The 22630-nt window shown below is 49.2% G+C and overlaps 1 protein-coding gene and 1 long non-coding RNA gene across 3 annotated transcripts in view; one reads left to right on the top strand and one right to left on the bottom strand.

The window, feature by feature from the left end:
• LOC138504168 (uncharacterized) overlaps positions 1-8560 on the top strand; it is a 241397-nt gene extending 232837 nt beyond the window's left edge. The window contains exon 3 of the long non-coding RNA XR_011279787.1: positions 8094-8560. This is a non-coding gene — a long non-coding RNA (uncharacterized lncRNA). The remainder of the gene's footprint in view (positions 1-8093) is intronic.
• Positions 1-22630, bottom strand: part of CHRNB4 (cholinergic receptor nicotinic beta 4 subunit) — a 602031-nt gene that overhangs the window by 126481 nt on the left and 452920 nt on the right. The gene's annotated exons all lie outside the window — the stretch shown is intronic.

The following is a 22630-nucleotide window of genomic DNA, read 5'->3' as shown; positions in this document are numbered from 1 at the left end:
CGGCCCACCTGCGCAGGTTATCCATCCCGGTATACCCTTACCTCGACGACTGGCTCATAACAGGGGATTCTTACGAAACATGCTTCTCCAATACCCAAAAGACTGTAGCCCTTTTGTTCCAACTGGGCTTCTCCATCAACGAAAAGAAGTCCAGCTTAGACCCCAGCCAAATCAAACAATTCCTAGGGGCTCTAATTCGAACAAAGGACGGCCTTGTCTTCCCCTCCAACGAGAGGGTCCAAAACATGCTGTTTCAGATCCCCCATTATGTGGCAGGTCGAGAGGTGACGGTACGCAAAGCAATGCGCTTGCTAGGGATGATGGCGTCATGTATTTATTTGGTATCTCACGTGCGCCTTGCGCATGCGCCCAATGCAAGAGTGGCTCAACAGCCAGTGGTGTCCGGCCAGCGGACAATGGGACGATCTAGTGGTGGTCTCGCAGGCCTTGGTTCTCTCGCTACGGTGGTGGACAAAAGGCAACCTGTTATTAGGGAAAACTTTTGCCACACCCGCAGTAGAAGCCACTCTAACCACAGACGCATCCCTTACAGGATGGGGGGCTCACCTATCCCATCAGACTGCTCACGGAGCGTGGACTCCGAGCTTAGCATCCAAGCATATAAACCTGCTGAAACTACTAGCGGTGTTCAAAGCACTGAAAGCCTTTCAAGCCTTACAAGGAAAGACAGTGATGGTCCTCACAGACAGCACCACAGCCATGTACTACCTCAACAAGCAAGGGGGCACTCACTCTCCAGGACTGTCCAAGCTCTCCCAGAACATCTGGGAGTGGGCTCTCAAACACATGTTCCTACTATCACAACATGTACCAGGGGAACTCAATCTGCTAGCAGACAAACTCAGCAGAGACTTCCCCCTGCCCGTAGAGTACGAATGGCGGTTACAAGAAGACATTGTCTTCGACGTCTTCACACAGTGGGGTTTCCCAGAAATAGACCTGTTCGCAACTCTGGAAAACTCTCAATGCCAAGATTACGCCTCCAGGTACCCCCAGAACCAGTCCAAGGGGAACGGTCTATCGATTCCATGGTCAGGGAAATTTGTTTACGCTTTTCCCCCCCGACTCCCCTTCTCAACAAGATAGTGCACAAGATGCACCAGGAACAAGTTACCATGATACTGGTGGCCCCGACAGCCATGGTTCGCTCACTTGTTGAAGATGTCTCTATCTCCTCCAGTGAAACTGCCCTGCCCGTACAACATGCTGTCACAAGACAGGGGCAGGACACTGCACCCATGCCCTCAGACCATGAACTTAGCAGCCTGGCTCCTGAGGTCATAGAATTTGGACATTTACAACTTCCACAGAGGTGCATGGACATCCTCAGAGAGGCCAGAAAGCCTAACAACCATCACTGCTATTCTAGCAAATGGAAAAGATTTGTCATCTGGTGTAGAGGGAAGAGTATCAACCCCGTTGACTGCTCTCCCACACAAGTTATTCTGTACCTGACCCATTTATTGGACTCGGGTCTAGTATTCAATTCTATTAAAGTACACCTGGCAGCGCTTTCGGCTTACACCACTTCACAACTCAAAGTATCGTGGTGGAAGATCCCAGTAATCAAAGCCTTCATGGAAGGGGTAAAGAGAATACACCCTCCAATAGCAAACCCAGCTCCTGGCTGGGATCTAAATGTGGTACTCACCAGGCTCATGGGGTCACCCTTTGAACCCATGCACAAGGCAACTCTTAAAGATCTCACTCTTAAGACTGCTTTCCTAATCGCTATTACCTCCATTAGGAGAGTAAGTGAACTACAGGCCCTTTCGGTTTTAGATCCCTTTGTAACAGTTCACAAGGATAAAGTGGTTCTACGCACACACCCAAGGTTCGCACCGAAATTCATCTCCAAATTCCATGTCAACCAGTCTATAGAACTACCAACGTTCTTTCAAAATCCTTCAAATCTAGGAGAAAAAAGCCTGCATACACTTGATGTGCGCAGAGCTGTCATGTTTTACATGGAAAGAACTAGTCCACTGAGAAAGACTAATCAGTTCTTTGCCTCGGTGGCAGCAGGAAGAGAAGGAGATGCAGTTTCAAAATCCACTATATCTAGATGGATTGTACAATGCATCACTCTCTGGTACACTTTTGCTAAGAGAGAACTACCCTTCAAACCAAGAGCACACTCTACTCGAGGCACTGGGGCATCCATAGCATTCATTGCAAATGTTCCCCTTGAGTCCATCTGCAAAGCGGCAACCTGGAGTTCTGTACAAACCTTTACAAAACACTACTGTCTAGATGCCCACTCTAGATCTGATTCCCAGGTGGGACAAGCAGTATTAAGACATCTTTTCTCTACTGTCCCTTCTCACAACCCACCTCCAACTCCGGGTACTGCTCGCTAGTCTCTGCACAGCATGTGATTCTAAGCAGATTAACAAACATCAGAAGACAATGCATTACTTACCGTAAAAGCATTTCTGATGGTTGTATCTGCTTAGATTCACATGCGCCCACCATTCCTCCCCGCTCGGATGGAAGGAACATAGACATCCTTTTCTATATCTCTCTTTTCTGTACTCACTCACGTCTAGAAGGCTCCCTCAGGGCAGAAAAATACAAACAGAGGGACCTCGACGCTTGAGGGATTATGGGTACAACGCACGTCACTATAGGGATAGTGTTACAGACACGCCTTGTCGATGTCCCCTTTTCGACTACGAAAAACAAAATGCAATACTCCGCAGTGACCACTGGATGTCGGACTTTTGCACAGCATGTGAATCTAAGCAGATACAACCATCAGAAATGCTTTTACGGTAAGTAATGCATTGTCATATTGAGCACTCACTTTTTGCTATATTGGATCGATCCAAATCCACTCTCACCAGCATATGAAATAATACTGTCCAGCCCCCATATCCATTTAGTGTGGTGCAGAACAGTAAATCCCCCCATGTTTCTCACCGAGCCATGCACGACTGAGGACATAAAACAACATGATTGCGCATCATCTGAAGGGGAGGGTGACGATATCCCCAAAGCGAAAAACAGCCCCTTGGAGGAAGGAGAAGTACTTTGATGGGTCAGCATCCATTGACCAGGACACAGGTTAAAAACATGTTATGGCGGCAGTGGTGCGCCTAGAAGAGGAAGAATATGAAACACTGGTCATGAAAAGATAACCCAGGCATTATTCAGCACAAGCAGCAGAACTTGTCGCACCCATACAAGCCATGCGGCCCTCAAAAGGGTGCTATGTTACCATCTATTCAGACTCTGCATATTGCACCACCAAGGTGCATGCAGGTCTGTAGCACTGGAGTGAATGGTTTCAGAAGAGTGGATGGCTCACCGGTGCAACACGCTGCCTTACTTAATGTATTGATCTCTGCCCTCGCAGAGCCCTCTGTGGTAGTAGTCGTTAAATGCGTAGCGCACACCCACATAAAACACAGAAATATTGTTGGGGAATGCAGCCGCTGATACGGCAGCCAAGGAGGCAGCATACCTCCCAGTACCTACATTCGCAGAATATGTCATTGCCAAATCCTACACAGAACAACGCACAGATGCATACACAACCCTCCCTGTTTATCAGGGGTACTAGGCTGTGTGGGTATATCAACAGGCTTATCTGCAATATCTTCTTCCCCACTCAAGCTCTGAGAGTCCAAGTTCCCCTTCCTCCTCACCCGACGTTGAAGAGAAGTCCAACTTCTTTCCGTGTGAGCGACGAACATGGGCTTTCTTCTTCTTGAGTAGATAGGGCTGGCCTCGGAAGGAAGCCACCGTGACTCTGGGTAGGAATCAACAGTGACTTCCCCCCGCGACAGACACGCGAAGCAAGGGGGAAAGCCTTGCGGCACAAAAACCCCTTTGGAGTGCAGAATCCCCGCTGGACCGGAATATATGAGGTGAAGTTTCAAGCCAGACTTGTATGAAATGACGATCCAGGGCAGGTAAGTGAAGCAGAAGCACAAAAGAACGGGGAAAGAGAGAATGCTGGAATGCTGAAAACAGAGGGGAGCAAATGGATGGAAACCCGGGAGAGAACAACGAATAGGCAAGGAAGAGGCTGGAAGGAGGAAGGGAGGAGAAATTAAACGGGAAGCATCTCGCACCCGGGAACAGTGGGGTGGGGGGGGGGCGAGGCGGAGAGAGGACCAGGAGAGAAGAGAGGAACAACGGAGAGGAGAAAAATAAGGACAGAGGCGGTTCACCGCCAAGCGAAGTAAACCGTAGCGCAAGCAACAAAGGAGAAATCCGAGAGTTGCAACGTGCCGAGCCGCCAAGCGTAAGCTAGTAAATACACTCGGCGGCTGCCATGTTTGAAAAGACTAGACTGCTAGCGACGTCTGGGTATACAACGTGGCAGCACAGTCGGGAGGCAGCCATGTTTCCACCTCTTCCACAAGCGCCAGGAACCCGCGGTTGTGACACTATTGCACAAATTAACGAACTACAGTGCAGGCCACCCTTAGAAGAACAGGATCTATGGCTCACACTTGGGTGCATTCAATCACCGACGCATCTCTTGTGGAAACAGCAGGCCACAGGAAAGGTAGTGTTGCCTGTTGATTGCCGCAGACCTTCAGGAAGATTGGTTTATCCCAACTTTACAGGAACACCTAGCAAAGATAGTGATCCAATGTACGATGTGTCAAGTGTTTAGCACAGGAATGATACTGAGTACTCTGAGAGGGACCTTGCCCCGCCCTATGGGTCCCTTCCGGGAGATGCACATTTACTATGCAGACATGGGAGAAAGGTGTAATGGGGCACGATATCTAATTGTGGTGGAGTCCATTTTCCCGGTGGGTTGAGGCTGGCCCTGCGCCCACCCAGACGCCAAGTGTGCTGCAAAATTTGTTGTTGGAGATGGTTTCCCCCGTTGGGGAGTGGGCGATGTCCTACGATCAGACAATGGTACACATTTTTTAAATGAACTCATCAGAAAGGTGACTACCCTTTTGGGGATTAAGCATCGTATGTGTTCCATTTACCAGCCACAAACAAATGGGGTGGTGGAGAGAATCAATTGCCTCCTTAAAAGCAGACTTTCCAAACTATGCAATACCCTGAAAAAGAATTGGGTGTATTGCCTTCCCCTGGCAATGTTTCATTTGCGCACACTGCCCAGTAAGGACGATCACCTGTCCCCCCACGAGATAGTGACTGGTCGACGCATGCAAACACACGGTCACTAGTAAGAGCAGCTACGATTCGGGGTGAAGAGTTCAACAGTATCTAACACAACTCATGTGAGCGATCAGATGCATTTCAAAGCAAATAGCACTGCCCCACAGGGAGGACAGAGAGACTTGACTACCCCACTGGCAGAAACCACACGCACCTAACCATTGTTGCCTGGGGAACAGATCTATGTCAGAAGCTTTGTCTAGAAATGGAATGCACCTAGGTTCCATGGGCCCTATGAAGTGGTGTTTTCCAGCCCTCTTGCAGTAAAGGTAAAGGGGCTGAGATATTGTATACACCTCTGATGTTCCTACGGCACTGCAGGACACTACACCAGGCACCTCAAACCACTAGCTCTACACTGACCATATTTGTAAATGTGAAAACAATTACAGTACATGCATTGCTGCTAGAGCACGAGCTACAGAAACTAAAAATCTCTTTCCTTCTTTCTCTCTTGCTTTTCTTCTCCCCTTCTCCTACCCTCCCTGTTTTTTCCCTACCCCCTTTCCTGATTTGAATGAAAAGATGAACGTGAGTATGTCAGCAGCAACAGCTGAGGTTCCCATAATGCCAACAAATGAAACAGGTTATAATAATAGTCTTGTAAATAGTAGCAGCTCCCAAACCACAATATGTAATAGCATAATGCTCAAATTATTGATGCCAGAAATAAAACAAACCCGATGTAAGGTTAACAGTACTAAAGAAACAATAGCAGTAAGGAAAAGGTTCACATTGCGTAGTGACAGAAAGAAAAGGCAAGTGCGCTAACGTAAACATGATGCATATCACGGCTTAAGATTAGATGTGGTGGGATACATTCGCCACCCCGAACACTCGAGCAGTTGGTACTCCGACATGAGTGTGATGGGAAGGCGAACGACCAATGGGAGTTGCTATGTTTGCTCCTTAGTACTACATGCCTGTGGGGCACCCAAGGTCTTAGTACCACAAGAAGTATCCCTGATAGAAACAAAATGGGGGGTCATTACGAGGTTGGTGGTAATGGAAAAGCGATGCCGGTAAGGGATTACCAGCACCGCATACCGCTACGGGCTATTCCGACTCAACAAGCTGGTATTAGCACCACCGCTGATAGTGTGCTCCCCCGTACCGGCATGCGCGTGGGCACGCGGCCCTTGGGCACGGCAATAGCGGGATGGCGCTAACAGGAGGACATCACAAGTCAGGCGGACATGCAAATACCTGCATCATGAAGGCAGTAATTAGGCGTACTGGGATGCCGGCAATACCGGCATTGCGAATCACCCACAAACAGCAATGTCCAGTGTTCCCAACTGCCACAGATGCACACAATCAGCACAGGTGGTGGCAATGGAGTCTGGGCCAGCACTAAAGGAGCACACACACAACACACCCCTCACCACACCAAAATGATTCCACTTGTAGTAGCAATACTGGGGCTGGAGGACATGCTTGCATTGCTACACCAGTAACAACAGGCACCACAGATGAGACGCAGGAGGAGGAGGGTTAGACAGGCCCAGCAAGCCCCACCAGTGCAGCCAGTGGTGCCACGCAGGCAGCCCCCAATCCCTTGCATCAGAGCCAGTCCATTCAACCTAACCCCTGAGCAGATCCACACCCTGTACTGTCTGGACCGGGACACCATCACCACCATTGTGGACATGATACACAACGACATCATCAGCCCGATTGAAATAAGCACCGCCATCCCACCTCTACTGAAGGTAGTGTCTGTGCTCCACTTCCTGGCCACAGGCACCTACCAGCACACAGTGGGGCACATGCATGGCATATCACAACCCTTATTTTCTTGCATGCTGAACCAAGTGCTGGATGCGCTCCTGAAGCACACAAGGGACTACATATCCCTAGTACGGACTCCCCAGGTGATCTTTGACACAAAAGTTGGCTTCCATGCACTGGCAGGCATGCCAAATTGTATTGGTGCACTTGACCGCACCCACGTGGAATTTGTAGTCCCGCATGCAACAGAGGTGGTGTACCGCAATCGTAAGCTATATCACTCAATCAATGTATAGCTGGTATGTGACTCCAGCATGATCATCACAAATTGTTGTGCCCGATTTCCCGGATCAACTCATGACTCAATGGTCCTGCGCAACTCCACTCTATCACGCTACATGGAGCGACATGCAGGACGACGTGCCTGGCTGCTTGGTAAATTGCATGACGGGCACATGGCAGTGAAATTGGGGGAGAGATGCACACACCACCATGGTGTCATTGTTGTGGTGACAGCACGATGTGCACATCCCAAAACACAGTGCCCCAAAGCATCCCAAACTGAACAGGACAACCAATTCCCATAGCAATGAAGTAAGCTGCACGCCAATCACAACATGCCAAACCTAAAACCACCTCATATCCCACAACACGTGCACCATCCATCATCAGACCTCACCCTCCGTAACACAATCCAGCAACATGCTGTGAGTATTCACAATGTAAATGTCTGCAGCAAATCACTACACAGGACAAGCATCCATGAGAGTGCACAAAACAAAACCACCAAGGGAATCCACTGCTTGTCACAGGGCCACCACCACAGTAGTGCAGCATGTCACCATGGGATTAATCAGCGCTGAATGCCAAATAATGCAGAGACTACTGCCAACGCTGCCAGTTAGAAAATCTTACAGAACACTACACATCACATATATATCACAAACCCTGCGGTATGGGTCCACAATGCATGAGCAACATCAAGGCAGTGTACACCGTGTATCATCTTGAAGACACAATCCACACCATAAGACCCTGGCACAGCACACATTGAGGGAAGGAAAAATGTGTGCATACAACCAGGGACATGTGCATGTGACCAACAAATATCTGCAGGCATGTGTGATAAATACAGCTGTCCATCATGAATCGACTAACACATACCTTATTTTGCCCCCATGCAGGTGAAAGTGGCTATCCCTTGAAGCCGTGGCTCCTCACCCCTGTCCGAAACCCGCAGAACAGGCACGAGGGGGACTACAATCGTTCCCATACCCGTGTGGTCATCGAGCAGACCTTTGGCCTGTTGAAGGGACGTTTCCGCTGCCTTAGCAGGTCAGGTGGGGCACTCCTCTACAGGCATGAGAAGGTGGCCAAGATCATCATGGCATGTGTCATGCTGCACAACATGTGTATCCGACGGAACGTGCCCCTGCCCCCTGACATTGAACTGCAACCACCAGGTGATTATGAAGGGGATGAAGAAGATGTGGGTGCACATCATCGCTGTGCCGATGCACAGGAGGGACGTGCTGTGCGCCAGTCTGTGATTGGACAATATTTCTAAGACACATGGGTGCTGAGGGTGACATGAAAGTGGGACAGAGGGCACTGGGTGTGGGAGTACATGTACACTATGCACTGTATAGCAATAAATGACACATATGCAATAAGGAATGTCCACTCAAGTATTTTTCTGCTACACAACGGGTGTATTAAACTGTTAAATAGTAAAAAGTGCTCAAACCCTCCACCTCGCACACCCTCACCCCCCTCCCCATCCCCCCACAACTCTCTCACCCAACAACTCCCCCACACACCCTCTCCCCACTCCCCCGCGACAACTCCCCCACACACCCTCTCCCCCCACAACTCCCTCACACATGGTGTCCAAGCAAATGCTCCAGGTTTCTGCACCTACTGCCTTAATCAGGCTGCCCCATCTACATTTGTCCACTTCCCGCACCTGGTGGTAGGATGTCCGATCGCGGCAAGGTGCGCGCAGACCTGTGAAGGGGGCTGGTTTGAGTGGAGCTGGATGATGATGCAGTGCCTGCTTGCTCCAGTCTGGGGGCCGGACACTCTGCCTCCAAGGAATCCGCTATGCGGGAAAGGACCTGCCTCAGAGCAGACACCTCCTCGCATATACGTGTAGTGCTGGCCTCAATGGCCTGTCTCAGGGATGCAGTGTTGTCCCGCCCCTCCTGCCTTGCCTGGGCACCATCGGAAACAAACTGCCTGACTAGGGCTGTCAGCTCCTCCTGGCGCTGCACCGTATGTTCCATTGGCTGCACCCCAACCCTGACAGCAGTGGAGGTGGATGGTGCATGTGTCAAATTCCCAAATCCGTGTGGCTCTTCTGTGGGGCTCATGCTCTTTTGACCTGGCTTCCCTCCAGACTGCTCTGGTGTGGTGTCATTGTTGGAGTGCAATTGTGTGATCGGGGTGATGGTGGGAGACTGGGTGTGGCAGGTAAGTCCGAAGAGTCATCCTCACAGGGACACACACCTGGCCCTGGCTCTGCGCATCCTCGTCCGTCTGGGGTGCCGTGGCTCCCACCTCCCCAACAGAGAAGTTTGCAGCTCAAAGGGCCCCATCGGCCCCTGTCTCCTGTGCAGGGGACACAGATGTTGTGGGGACTGTGTGGCACCACTGCCATGGCATCCTCTGTTGTCTGTGCCTGTCGTGGCTTGGCTGGCCCTTTCGATGTTGAAGGCCTATTGAATTCTTCCCTGGCCCTCTTACCTGTGCGGCTGAGTCCCAGGCCTCGCTGTCAGGATCTGAGCCTGTGGGGGACCGAGAGAGGGACGGCATCAGTGATGGTTATACAAGCATCATGCATACATTGGTATTATTGCTGTTCTACACATTAGAGGGGATTGGGTATTGGAGTTTTGACAATCATGTTGCTTGCTATATGGGTGGAGCATGCAGCCATCCGTCAGGGTCACACATGTTGGAGCTGGCATATACTGTGTGACATGCATTTCTGTTGTGGACTGGGTGCAGTGTGACTTATGCTGTTTTCATATTTGTGTGGTGTGTCTCAGGTATGGCAATGGCATGCTGCATGCATGTGGATGTGTCAGTGCTGAGGATGGCATCTAGGCAGGGATGGGTCCGTGTGTATGTAATGGGCCATGCATTGTCTCTTGGGACGGACAAATTGGTGGACTATCATCATACTTTGACACTCGTGCCATCCGCCGATGAGGTGGCGCCACTTTCCACACCTTCTATTGCCTCAATGCCAATAGTGCTGGCGCAGATTTCCTCCCACCGGCTTAGTTTGATAGGGGATCTAGGACCACAGCCAGTAGCCAGGCCCTGGCTCCGGTTTGCCGACAATGTTTCTGACTCTCATGCGAAGGACATCCAATTGTTTGCCCACATCCTTGACTGTGGGGGGGGGAGAGGGGGTTCCCTACTGCACTGACTTTTTGGGCAACAAGTTGCCAGATCTCCTTTTTCTTCATCTGTGACTCTCTTGAGGTTGTTGGCAAAGACAACCTCAGCATTATCTGCCAGTGTCTCTGCAGGCAGTGTCAGCTCGTCCTCCGTGAAGCGCTCTTTGCGCTGCCGGGATGTGCCTTTTTTAACAGCCTTAGGCATGATGCTGGTGGTGATGGGTTTTTTTTTGCAGTCGGAAATGGGCTCCAGGTCCTGTGTAGTGAGGATGGCAATGGATTGTGTTTGTCAAGATGGCCGCCGTGCTCTTTCCTGTTCTGGTGCGATGACGCTACTTCCGGTTCCGCTTATTAGCGGGCACCGCTATTAGTTGTCACCGCTAATAGCGGTGCCCGCTAATGCCATATCCATTGATACCGGTCACGTTATTTAGGGGAGGACGGTGGCGGTAGTGCTGTCTGCGCTTTCCATGATGCCGCTAAGGGGCGTTTCTGGGACTTGAGCAGCATGCCGGTACTGTCGATACCGGCATGCCGCTACGCCCGTGCACGCCAACTTGTAATAGCCCACTGTTAGCGGGCTCTTTCCTACATGGACACGGTATTTACTCCATGCCGTTAATAACTGTTTTTTTACCTCCAATCTCGTAATGACCCCCCAATGTCTGATTCACCTTGCACTATGCAGGATCAAAGGCACTTTCCAGGCATGCAACGTCCATCTAGAACTCATCGATCCTGATCCCCAAAAGTGCAAAACGAGTTTGAGCAACCGTAATTGTCTCAAAGAATCACACCTAGTGATTGAGGGTAGAAGATATGTCAATAATGAATGGCAAGACGCAACATGCGTATGCAGAGCCGAAGGACTACTGCGGCTGTCAGAGAAAATTGCAATACTAGTGGAGCAGACATGCGAGCAAACATGGACAGAGCATGTCACAAAGCTAAGTTGGGTCGTGGCTGTTGAAAAACCAGTGAAGGTACACCCACAGAAATCATACAAACTTAGTTTTTTCAGTGAAGGGACAGTGGCTGTTGGGTCAAACGAACAATGCAATCGAACTGTCATGGTGCCCGACCACAAGAAAGGCACAGCTGCATTAATGGACTACTACTGGGTTTGCGGCCAGCAAGCGTACTTGCGCCTCCCGCCTTCTTGGAGGGGCTACTGTTCGCTGGCAACACTGCAGTTTTCCCTGCTGGTCGCACCCGAGGATCACCTAGAGGGGGAACTCCTGCTCGAAGCGCCCACTGTGCCCCCACCTTAGAAACTCGACGCACACAACCATCACCAAACTTTCACAGAAGGAAAAGAGCATCAAATTACAACTTCAATGACTCGTCTGAGCTGCTGGCACAGATACCTGAAGAATATAAGCTCTACAATTGAGCAGAGACATGTTTTGCATCCCAGTATCCAGACAAGTGGCTTCAGATAGTTAGATGGGAATTAATTCATCTGTCGAATGATAATGAACAGATGTTCAACGTCATCAAGGTGGAATTTAGGGCCCAAAGACTCATGACAATGCAAAACAGATACTTGTTAGACCTCCTGATAGCTATGGAGGGTTGTGTTTGCAAAAAGATTGGGAGTTCATGTTGCACATTCGTACCTTCTGAAGACGCTGAAAACGGGACATTGTCAGATGTCATCGCTGCTCTACATGAGCTAGGGGTGAAAATGAAGAAAGAAGCTGTGTGCAAAGAAGACTTGTTCACCCTGGCCTTCAGTTGGGTTCCATCATAGCTTGTAACATTGGTGAAGATGCTGGTTCCTAGCATCGTGGTTATCCTGGTGATCTTCTGCACGTGCCAATTGGGTCTCCGATGTTGTGCCAAAGCTGTGCCTTATACTGCAATGATAATGGTGACTATTGGGAATAATAATAAAGGACCTTGTGTTACAAAAGAAGTAGAAATCCAAATTGGCCAAGATGACAGACCTGCACACCACACGGTCCTCCTCCCTATTGGTGACGTAGTTGACAACTTGTACCACACAACCATTCTACCTCCACCTGATCCTGAAAACTATAAGGAAGTGTGGGTAGATTTGGCAGTCGGTGGGGGGTATATATACATGACCTGCACACCTGAATAGTATGCGCAGCATGGGGAGAGTTTGAGGTATGTGTGCAGAGCATGGGTGCCCATAAAGGGAACATCAGCTTGGGACGAAGCAGAAAGGCATGCAAATGAGCAGAAATATGGGGGGAGAGAATTTGTAACTGTAGAAGTTACGAAAGGGGGGAATTTTGGGATGGAAATGGGCCTGTCCCACCCCCCTAGGTGCTTTCAAGTAAGGCAAACACCTTATGAGGTGAACAAAGGGGGGTCTGGGAATCTCTCTACCAGCACGAACATAGCCCAATGACCTGTTCTTGGGTGAATATGAGGTGATATAACGTGCAAGGGGGGAGTAATCTGCACTATCAGGCAACATGTAGAGGCTTTGTAGCGCTTAGAAGTAGATGCACGGCACTAGAAAATCCACAGCCCTTGACTCCATTTTGTATTAGACCCAGAAGGGAGAAGCTGCAGGCCTGCGCTGTTCACGGTCCTGATTCACAAGGCCTAATTTCATACTGACTCTGCAAGAGCCCTGTTCCCACGGAAGTCCATTTCCCCTTGTTCCTCTAGTGTTGCGAATATTTTGTGTCTTCTAAAGGAATGCGCCCTGCAAGAGTGTGAGACAACACCAGGCTCCGCGCTGCGTCCATTCATCTCCACTAAACTGCCATTAGGCCTCTAACCCCCAACTAGCCAGGCCGGGGCCAGCCCCACACCACTGACTCGACCCCCACACCTTTGCATTCCCTGATAAGCAAGCGCCCCCCAGGTACCAACACAAATCAAGTGTCCACAGAGTATCTAAGCATGCGCGGCTGTGTTTCTTTCCAGCATGAAAACATATCCCGTGTAACATGAGGTACAGGGAGAGATAAATTAAAGATCAAAACCCAGGGTGGAGACCTTGAGTGTGGGAACTGCAGTATCCATGAAGCCCTGAATGTGTGGGTCAGCGTGACAGTATTTGATCCTCCCTTCCCCCTGGCACTATTTCCTGTGCCGTCGAGGTGCCTGCCACAATGAGTTAATATTCTGGTTTAGCATGTTTAGTTTAGATAGGTACAATTAATTAATGTGTGGCCCGACCTTCACTGCGAGGATGAGCCCAGCTGACCCACGTGGATCCAGACCGACAGGAAAGAACTAACAAATTACTGCCTGGTATCCCCTATGGAGCAGGCTCATGTGTAGCGTGCCTCCAATCAGTGGCACCCATTTGTACTGTATATTATGACGCAATTGGGGTTTTTAAGCCCCTGTTTGTGACTGTAATAGTTAGAGCGCTCTCGAGCAGCAGAATCCTTTGCTGATATTTGTATTCTGTATAATTAAACCTTGTTATCCTTGCAACGCTATATCCTGGCCTGCAAAATGAGTGACTTCAAAAAGAAATGATTTAATTTTGAAATCTGAGCTAACACCACCCCAAGGACATGGATGGCTCTGGGTCATCTTCTCTGCTGGTTCCTTGCGTGCCTGCTGGAGCATGGGAGCCAGAGTCATGCCTGCAAAGGAGTAGCTGCAGCAACGGATTCTGAAAGGTAAGGACATATATTTTTAAAATGTGAAAGTGTGTGTGGGTGTGTGTGAAAAATAGTGTTATGTGATGTATGTGTGTCTATATATCATGAAGTGTATGTGTGTGCATGATGTTTGGGTGGCTGGGCGTGTTTGTATGAGTGAATGGTGATGGAGCAAATGGGGTGTGAATGTGTGTGCTTTTGTTAAATACCTGGCTTACCGGTAATCTAGAGACGCTCTTCCTTGTCCCAGTACTTGCTCATGAAGCACCTTGCCTCATACATAAGTACTGGGACACGGAAGAGGGACATTTAGAGGTAATAGTGGGCTGAAGAGTTTATTTTAGGGGTTGGAGGACAGTGAGCAGGAGAGGAGACATGGGGGAGGGGAGGGCAGGAGCCAGGTGTGCTAATACATAAAAGATTCAATGATAAAGCAGGCATGATATATATTCGTGGCTAGCCAGGCATTTTGGTACAGCCAGTCTAGTCATTTCTTACTGTGGCATGACCTTTGCACTGAGCATATATAACAAAGTAATCATGTTAAGTGTTATTACCTGTCTGGCCTGGCATTTGGGTGCAGCCACTATTTCCTTATCTTACTGTGTCATGGCATATTTTCTGGGGATATATAATGAAGTAAGCATCATAAGTGTTATTAGGTAGCTAGACTAGAATTTGGGTGCAGCAATATCTAGCAATTTCTTACTATGGCTTGACATTTGGTACTGGGCATCTATGATAAAGCAATCATAAGTGTAGTGATCTGGATAGACTGGCATCTGGGTGCAGCTAGTCTAGCCTTTTCTTACCGTAGCCTGGTATATTTTTCTGGGCATCTATGATAAAGTAAGCATGATGAGTGTGATTACGAGGTTAGATTGCCATTTTGGTGCATCCCATCAAGGTATGTCTTACTGTGGCATGGCATGTTTTACTGTGTAGCATCTAGGCTACAGCAAGCATGATAAGTGTTGTTACGTGTCTACCATACATTGTGCAGCCAGTTTTTGACATTTTTTTTTTATTGTGGCATTGTATTTTTGGAAGTAAAGCGGTAAGATTTAAAAAAAATCAAATAAAAGTAGCTCAGTGAGTTAAAAGCTTGCTGCTGCAATCTATGAGCCTCATCAGGAGTTGGGCAGTAGCCCTTAAATGCGGTGCTAACGCTATTGCCGCCACATTTAAGGGCTGGACCGATCACGAGTTGGGCGCTAAATGGGCTGTTTTAACTCCAGCTTTTTGCTGGAGGAGAAAATCCCATTTAGCGTCCTGCTTTTGGCGCAATTACCGCCAACGGTAATAGTGTGCAGTATTTGTGCAGAAAATGCACCATTGGGTCCAATGGCAATTTACCGTTAATGCCCAACCCGTGATCCGGTGCTAATAACGCTGGACCGGCTGGCTCTAACCCAATTACAGTTGGGCGGTATTAACGCCGGGATACTGCCCAACTTGTGATGAGGCCCAATGTGTTATCTACAGGTTCAAATCCTGTCAAGCCAACTCAGCCTTTCATTCTTCCGAGGTTGATAAATGAGTACCAACTTCGGTTGCAATAATTGTATTTAAATATGTGCTATGAACAGTGCTTTGGCGAAAACGCTATATAAACAGCAAATCATTATCATGAATCAAAGCATTAATGCTCCTGTGCATTGTTGGTGATTTGCATCTATTGGATTTTTGGATACTGTAATATTGCAGTAACTGGCAATGTAGGGGCTCCACTTAATATATAATGACAATACCTGACGTGCAGCTATAACTTGCATAATATGGAAGTAACTGGCCATACAATTCTGAAGTGGCATATCTATGGCAGTGCCTCTCCCTTTGTTGAGTCTATTGGGCCTAACCCCATCATATCATGACCCCCTTCAATGGCATATGAATATATGGTTGTTTTCTAAAATATTCTTGTCTGCTATTGTGCTTGTTTGGTATTTAAAAAATTGTACATTTATGTAAATTGTGTATGCCCCGCAAGCCGCTTCCGGTGATCTCACCAGGGTTAAAGAGGAACTGATGCCATCCAGGTCAAAGGTCATGTGATATCACTTCCTGTGATATCTGATGTCACTTCCGCTACCCCTGGCATTTTGGTGAAACGACGTTCCTGTGTATAGGGTGCGGTTTCTGGGTTGGTTAGATTTTAGATAGGGATGTAGAGTTCATGTAGGTTAGAGACAGTTGTGATGGGAAGGCTGCAGTATTCGGCAGGCAGGATGGCTTAGTTCAAAAGAAAATGTATAAAACCATAGAGGAGTTCCGCATTCCGTGATTAAAAGAATATAAACCTAACAGTTCTTGGCAAAAAGCCAACATTTTTTGAAGCGTCTCCAAAAGGGTCTGATGTTAAGGCAACAGGAAGCAGTACACTAGCAGAGCAAGGAGCAGAGTGACCTCCAGGCTATCAAGAGGAGGTTTGCAGGTGCAAGACTGGCATCCGGAAGGTGTATGCAGGTTAGTAATAATGAAAAAAAGCTGGGAATTAATGACATCTTTCAAGTGTATTTGGCATTTGCATTTTTTAATTAATCCCCAGTCATTTTTCCCTAGAATTAAGGCCAAAGGCTGTTGAACTGATGGGGCACTGGGTCTCGGCGGGATCTGTGGGGCAAGCAGCTCCTGTGGAGCCTATAACAATTGTAGCGCGCTGCCAGTTTGAAAGGTTCACGGATAGAAAATCCATCCTAGTTGAAATGTAGGCTGAAGAAGCCTCTTTGGCCTCATTGGGGAACATGCTTGGGGACCTCGAGAAGGAGGTTGTAGACTCAAGAGAGCACAACAGTGAGCAAGGGAACAAAGGCAAAAGGTTGAATCAAGCAGTGCACAATCCTCTACCTGAGAGATCACCCTCCTTGCCACTGTGGGAAAGGGATGTGCAGCATTGTAGCTGTCATTTATATAGCACCATTTTCCCATTTGTAAGGCCTAAATGCGCTTTGTGGTAGGAATGCCCTCGGGACTGAAGTCCAGGTATTGGAAAGTTCTAAGAAGAGGCTTAAAATGCCTGCATGCATTTGGCCGAGAAGAGGATTTAGGAGGGCTGGCTAGGCTCCTGGAAGCAACCCAAAAGGTCAGGCACGTGGGCGGGTGCTACGAGAGTTCACGACGGAGCGCTAGTGCAGGAGACTCAATACGTACCCAGCTAGACAGAATTTTGTCATAGGTTGTTGCTGTATTATAATGGCAGAGGTGTTGAGGCAAATCTGGTGTTTCAGTGCGAGCGGCTATGTGACCAGCTAGACCGAATTTGATATAGTCATAGCTGCATACTAGAGTGCGTGGATAGATAGCCATGCCTGTGGCAGATGTCCACTGAAGTGGTGCGTTTATACATACCTTAAGCTCAGATGGAGCTTATCTTTGATGTCGCTGTGTCCTCCGAACTTCTGTGGGGGAGAAAAGCCAACTAACTTCGTAGACTTTTTGTTCCCCATTTGGCCATAAACATGCTTGCTGTGCTCAGATTGCACGTGCAGAGAGGTTGTGCCCCTCTGTGCCATGCTGCAATACGACCTACTGCTCTCCAAAATCCCCTAAATCAACTCAGTTAAACCCGGGATGCTCCTTTTGAAACAGGACACAAAGCGGCACTCTGATCCCGGGTGGGGTGGGCCCCACCTCGAATCACGTCTGTTGAACAAAAACGCTCCCACCCCAAGAGCAGCCTCCCATTCCGAGCACAGCCCGATAAAGTAGGCCATCCCACACCCGTGTGTAGCAAGGTTTTCAACACTCCCGTTACAATATTGTCCAGAACTGGTGGACAACAAGAGCGCTCGTGCATCCAAAAGATGAGGTTGTGTCAAAAATATCAATTATGAAAACGTGTTAGACCCGATATGCAGCATTCCTGATATTAAGGCTCAACAATCTGCTGTGGCTGTGCTAGTCAACAATCAACTGAACAGCTCGGTGTCACACCCCGGACTGATGGGTTACGTATGCTTCGGACACAGAAAACTCGGTGACTATGTCAAAGACTACAAAATGTAGGTCTGTGGATATCATGATTGTTTCCGAAAGAAGCTAGAAACTCAGCCAATGCAATCTATGTTTCGATTGGGGGTGCTCACACTTCCATTGACCCACTTATTAAGCAATACATCTCGAGTTGGGCGTAAGTTGCAAATCCTTTCTCCCTTTCCATGGCGCCCATTGACGGGTAGATCTGCCAGGAACACTGAGTGCTCCCAGCACCGATGAGGGGCGGAGGAGCAGAAGGTACGTGGGGAGGGGGTGTAGGTGGGGATGTGGAAATTGAATTTGGGAGGTTGGAGCAGGGAGGGGAAGGGAGCTCGGGCACACTTACCAGATTCTCAGCAGAGAAGATGGCGGCATCTAGGTGAGTGACTGGTGTCTCTGAATCACCTTCATGCCACCTAGCAGTAAGCATTGGGGGGGGGGTATTGTCTCCATCATATCTAGCTGTGTGCCTTCCTCAATTGTCTCCATCCCCTTTAGCTATGTACCTTCTCCCACCCATTGCCATCAATGTCCTGACAATGTGACAATGGGTAGCAACAAAAGGAGAGCACTTTTTACACCATCTCAAATCTCCTCTTTGGTTGTTCAAATCCTGCATCTCATTCCCCCACCCAGACAGCTTCTTCTCCATGTGGATTTGTTGCCAGCAATGATCACATCTAACTTTTGAGTGTTGTGCAATTCCACAACTTTTTGATTTGTCTCCCTTCGCTTCATACCCCTTCTACGTATTCCTACCCCTCCCAGTAGACCTCCTAAGTGACACCTTGTTATTCGTCTTACCATATCCTTTACATTTCCACATCTGCATTTAAAAGGGCTGAGAGAGGTTGACTTCTCTCTGTTTATTTAATCTGCATTGTCTAATTCCTTTCCCACCCTACAGACATTCCATGATACACCCTAATTAACTATTTTGGTTTGAGTCTCCCTAATGTACAATTACATCTGGAAGCTCTAGGGAGGCGCCAGTCATCATTGATAAGAACACCCTATGTCTTGGAGAAGTCGTAGACTCCTTGGACTTTTCCAGGGATTTAACTCAATTTTCTTTATTTTCTAGCGGACGCCAGACCGCTTCCCTGACACAAGCTCTCTCTATCTCAGTGCTGTGTTTCTCGCTGTACTTGAAGTCCACTATCCACTGTGTTCCTCTGTCTCATTGGACCCAGGCGTCTCTCTGGGTTAATGCGCACCCTGAAGGTAGATCAATACTTGTGCGCCCTTTAAGCATGTTCCTGGCTCCTAGATGAATAGACCAGGTCTACTGTAAGGGGGCAGTGACGTTTCGGCATGGGTATCACCAGAGTCTGCCACATTCAGGCCCCATATTCAAACATTTAGTGGGTTGCTTCTGGTCCTACTTCATGTGACTTTCTGAACTCATTGGGGCTGCTTCCGGCTCGTTAGATACATTTTGGTCGTACCCTCTAGCCTGTCCTCTGAATCCACTAGCGATCTGTGGTTTTAGTCGATCGACTGATGCCGGGATTCATTGTATCCCAGCCAATCCCTTTCCAGGCTGCCCATAAGGATGGTTTGGCACATTGCAGACCTTATTGCTCACACATCACTCTCCTTTGAGGCACACTTCATCCTCAGCTCCAACCTATTAATGGATGATTTAAGTGGCCCCACCACTTTTTAAAGCTCACTCATACAGCTGCCTGCCTTCCATCACCAAAATGAGGAGAAACTTAGACTCGCAGCGTTAATTCATATCTACCTTGACAAATGTAAGACTTCTTAACCCTCGATCAAGAGTACAGGCAATCTTGCAGCCCCTATTTAGAAGGCTAATAACGTTTTCATTATTGCTGATTCTGTGCTTGAAACAGTTGGCCCGCCTGCCCCCTCGGCCTAGAGAACTTGCACACTGATTTTAACAGAACATTCTTCTAATATTTGCATGCACGTTTCAAACAATGCACTGTTTTTTTTATTAAAACTCCAGTACTAAATTCAGTTTTGAAATCTAGTTTACTCCTACATCCTGTCACCTTTCCTCCATACTTATGGGACATCTCTCCGTCCTGTGGGATGGGACCGGAGCACTTTGTAAAAAGCATCCAAATTTTTCCAAAAATGTGTCCTTCCTCTCTTTCTTGCGCGGGGCCCGACACATGGCCGTAACCCCGCCCACCTTGGCTCCACCCCGCGCATCACCCATCAGTCCTTTTCTCTGCACGTTCGGGACTGGACGCACTTGCATCCTCAGAAGATTTTCTTCCCTTTTTTCCTCTCTGGCTCTCGCTTGCGATTGTGTATGTCTTTCAAACTAGACTTTCCAGATTGTTCATCGTGTCACCGTCGTTTCGCGAGGGCGGCTCCCCATCCTCTTTGTTTAGAGTGCTTGGGTCCGGATCACTGTTGGGACTCCTGTTTTTACTGCAACTCCCTTTCAGTCTGGGCACTTCAACGTCGGTTGGAGCGGTGGGAGGAGGTGTTCCGACAAACTCCTCCTTCGCATTTTCAGGCATTCGACGATAAGAAGAAACGCCCGGTAAGTTATTTACTTTTCAGGGATACCTTTCCGGGTTCCTCTCGGGCCAGGAGGGGCGTTGATCGCTCTGCCACCGGGGTTCGCCCTGAGGTGCCCGTTGGGCCTAATAATTCTACCGGAGTTTTCTCCGAGGGTCTCCGTGAGGGGCCCAGTTCTACTGAGTCGTGGGGTACCAGAGCTTGCTCTGAGGCCTCTCTGTCGGCTTCCCTCAAAAATAAGACCGGGGTGCGCCCCTAGGCCTTGGGTGGGCTTGCTGTTACTGAACGGATGTTCGAGGCCTGCGCAGATGAGGCTGTTACCGGGCCTGGGTCCGAGGTCCCTCGTTCAGAGGCTAAAGCTACCAACAGTTCTTAGAGGCCTGACAAGGCCTTGTCGGTGAATACTGTTTCTCACCGTTCCCGCTCTTGCGGTGACACCGCACCTGTTGAGGGGGCAAAGAAGCAAAGTTCTTCTTTTACCGGCAGTGCCGAGGTCCTTCCTTCGAAGGCTAAATGGCGGTTGGTATGTCACAAAAACATTCCAGGTCTCACAGTACTGGCTCTGCCGAGGTTCCTTATGTTAAGGCTAAATTTAAGACCCCTGATCCATCGACGGGGACCCCTGCCTCACTTCCTCACGTGTCGCAGTTCCCCTCAGATGAGGACAAAATGGCGCCCGTTCCCGCCACGACCGTGGTGGCCATTTTAGGTGCTACCCCTACAACTACGCCATCGGCCTCAGGTGTAGGGCTTGTTCCCTTGGGTGAACATAGAGTCCCTTGTGCGCATCCTTATCGGCCAGTTTACGATTGGAACGCCCGGATGCCTCTTCCGCACAATGTTTCGTTGCCTGCGTTGTCGGCACCCTTTAATTTATGTGGATACGTCAGCGGAGGGGCCAGTGTGGCACCCGTCCCCGTTACGTTCCTGGATTTGTCCACCTCATGAGAGACCTTCTCAGGTTCCGAAACAGTCTCCGGGGGACACCTTTTTCGGTAAATTTCAAACGCTTATGCGTACCGACCCCATGAGGCAATATTTCAAAGGGCTTTTCAGGAAGATATGTCCATCTGCGCCTCTGGCTCCACCCGTTCCTCCGGTTGTTCCGCCGGCACCTCCCTTGCCTACGGTGCCTTCCCCGACTCTTCCGCCTTTGCCTCCATTGTCCCCGGTGGACAAGGCAGCGCCTGACACAGTTCAGCAGGATCCTGACCTGTCAGATGATGCCCAAGGCGAGCAGGACAACAAGGACCTTCCCCGCTCTATTAGAGCTTTCACGACCGGGTACTGGACATGAGTTTCTTAGATGTTCCGGTGCCCGAGGCACCCGCTCCGCAGGAGGGCATGCTATATGGGGCGTTTACCCTGTCTCCTTTGGAGCGTACCAGCCTGTTCTTACAGAAGGACGTTCTGGCCGAGGTCCGCAGAGTCTGGAAAAAGCCACACTCTGGACTTTGTCAATAAGAAAATTGACGCGAGATACAGGCTGCATTCTTCGGAAGAGGTGGCCCTGTTGTCTTGTCCGCCCCCCTCCTCCACAGTGGAGGCTGCGGCCACTTTGCAGTCCAGGCCTGCAACATCCTCTTCCACGACGGCTACTCAGGTTCTGGGAAAGGAGGAAAAGCTCCTAGACTCCCTCGGGAGGAAAATCTTCACCATCTCGGCCTTGCATCTCAAGCAGGCCAACGCTGAATTGATATTAGCGGGAGCTAACATGCGGATGTGGAAAGGTCTATCGGAGTTTGAGGAGTTTATCCCGGTCGAGAAGCTGGAAGACTTCAAAGGAGGTCTATCCGACGCCAGGGTCTTGGCCCAGGATCTCCTGGAGGCTGCGGCTCATCACGTAGACCCCTCGGCTCGGGCCTTATGCTGGGGGTTGATACCTCACGGCAGGCGTGGCTGTATACCACTAAATTCTCAAAAGTGCAGGACAAGGTCTTGGACCTTCCGTTCGATGGTAAGGAGCTCTTTCATTCTACAACAGATGTAGAGCTCACCAAGACGAAGGATAGCACTCGGACAGCTAAGTCATTGTCTATCCTGGTTAAGGCTCCTTTCAAAACCCAGAAACTGTTGTCGCAAGGTCGACCTTCCTCTAGCTTTAGGGGCTTCCTCGACCGCAAATCTCAGAGTGGATACCCCTGCGGGGAATAAGCGCCGTAGGCAACAACGGACGCGTTTTTTCTCCCACTTCTCAGCCTTCTCCTCAGGTTCAGGTGGCATCGCCACCGATAAACC

The sequence above is a fragment of the Ambystoma mexicanum genome, chromosome 11 (genome assembly GCF_040938575.1).
Source record: "Ambystoma mexicanum isolate Mex_15411 chromosome 11, UKY_AmexF1_1, whole genome shotgun sequence".
NCBI classification, from domain to species: domain Eukaryota; kingdom Metazoa; phylum Chordata; class Amphibia; order Caudata; family Ambystomatidae; genus Ambystoma; species Ambystoma mexicanum.
Note: the sequence above shows the minus strand (reverse complement) of the source record. Positions and strands in the feature narration are given on the sequence as shown.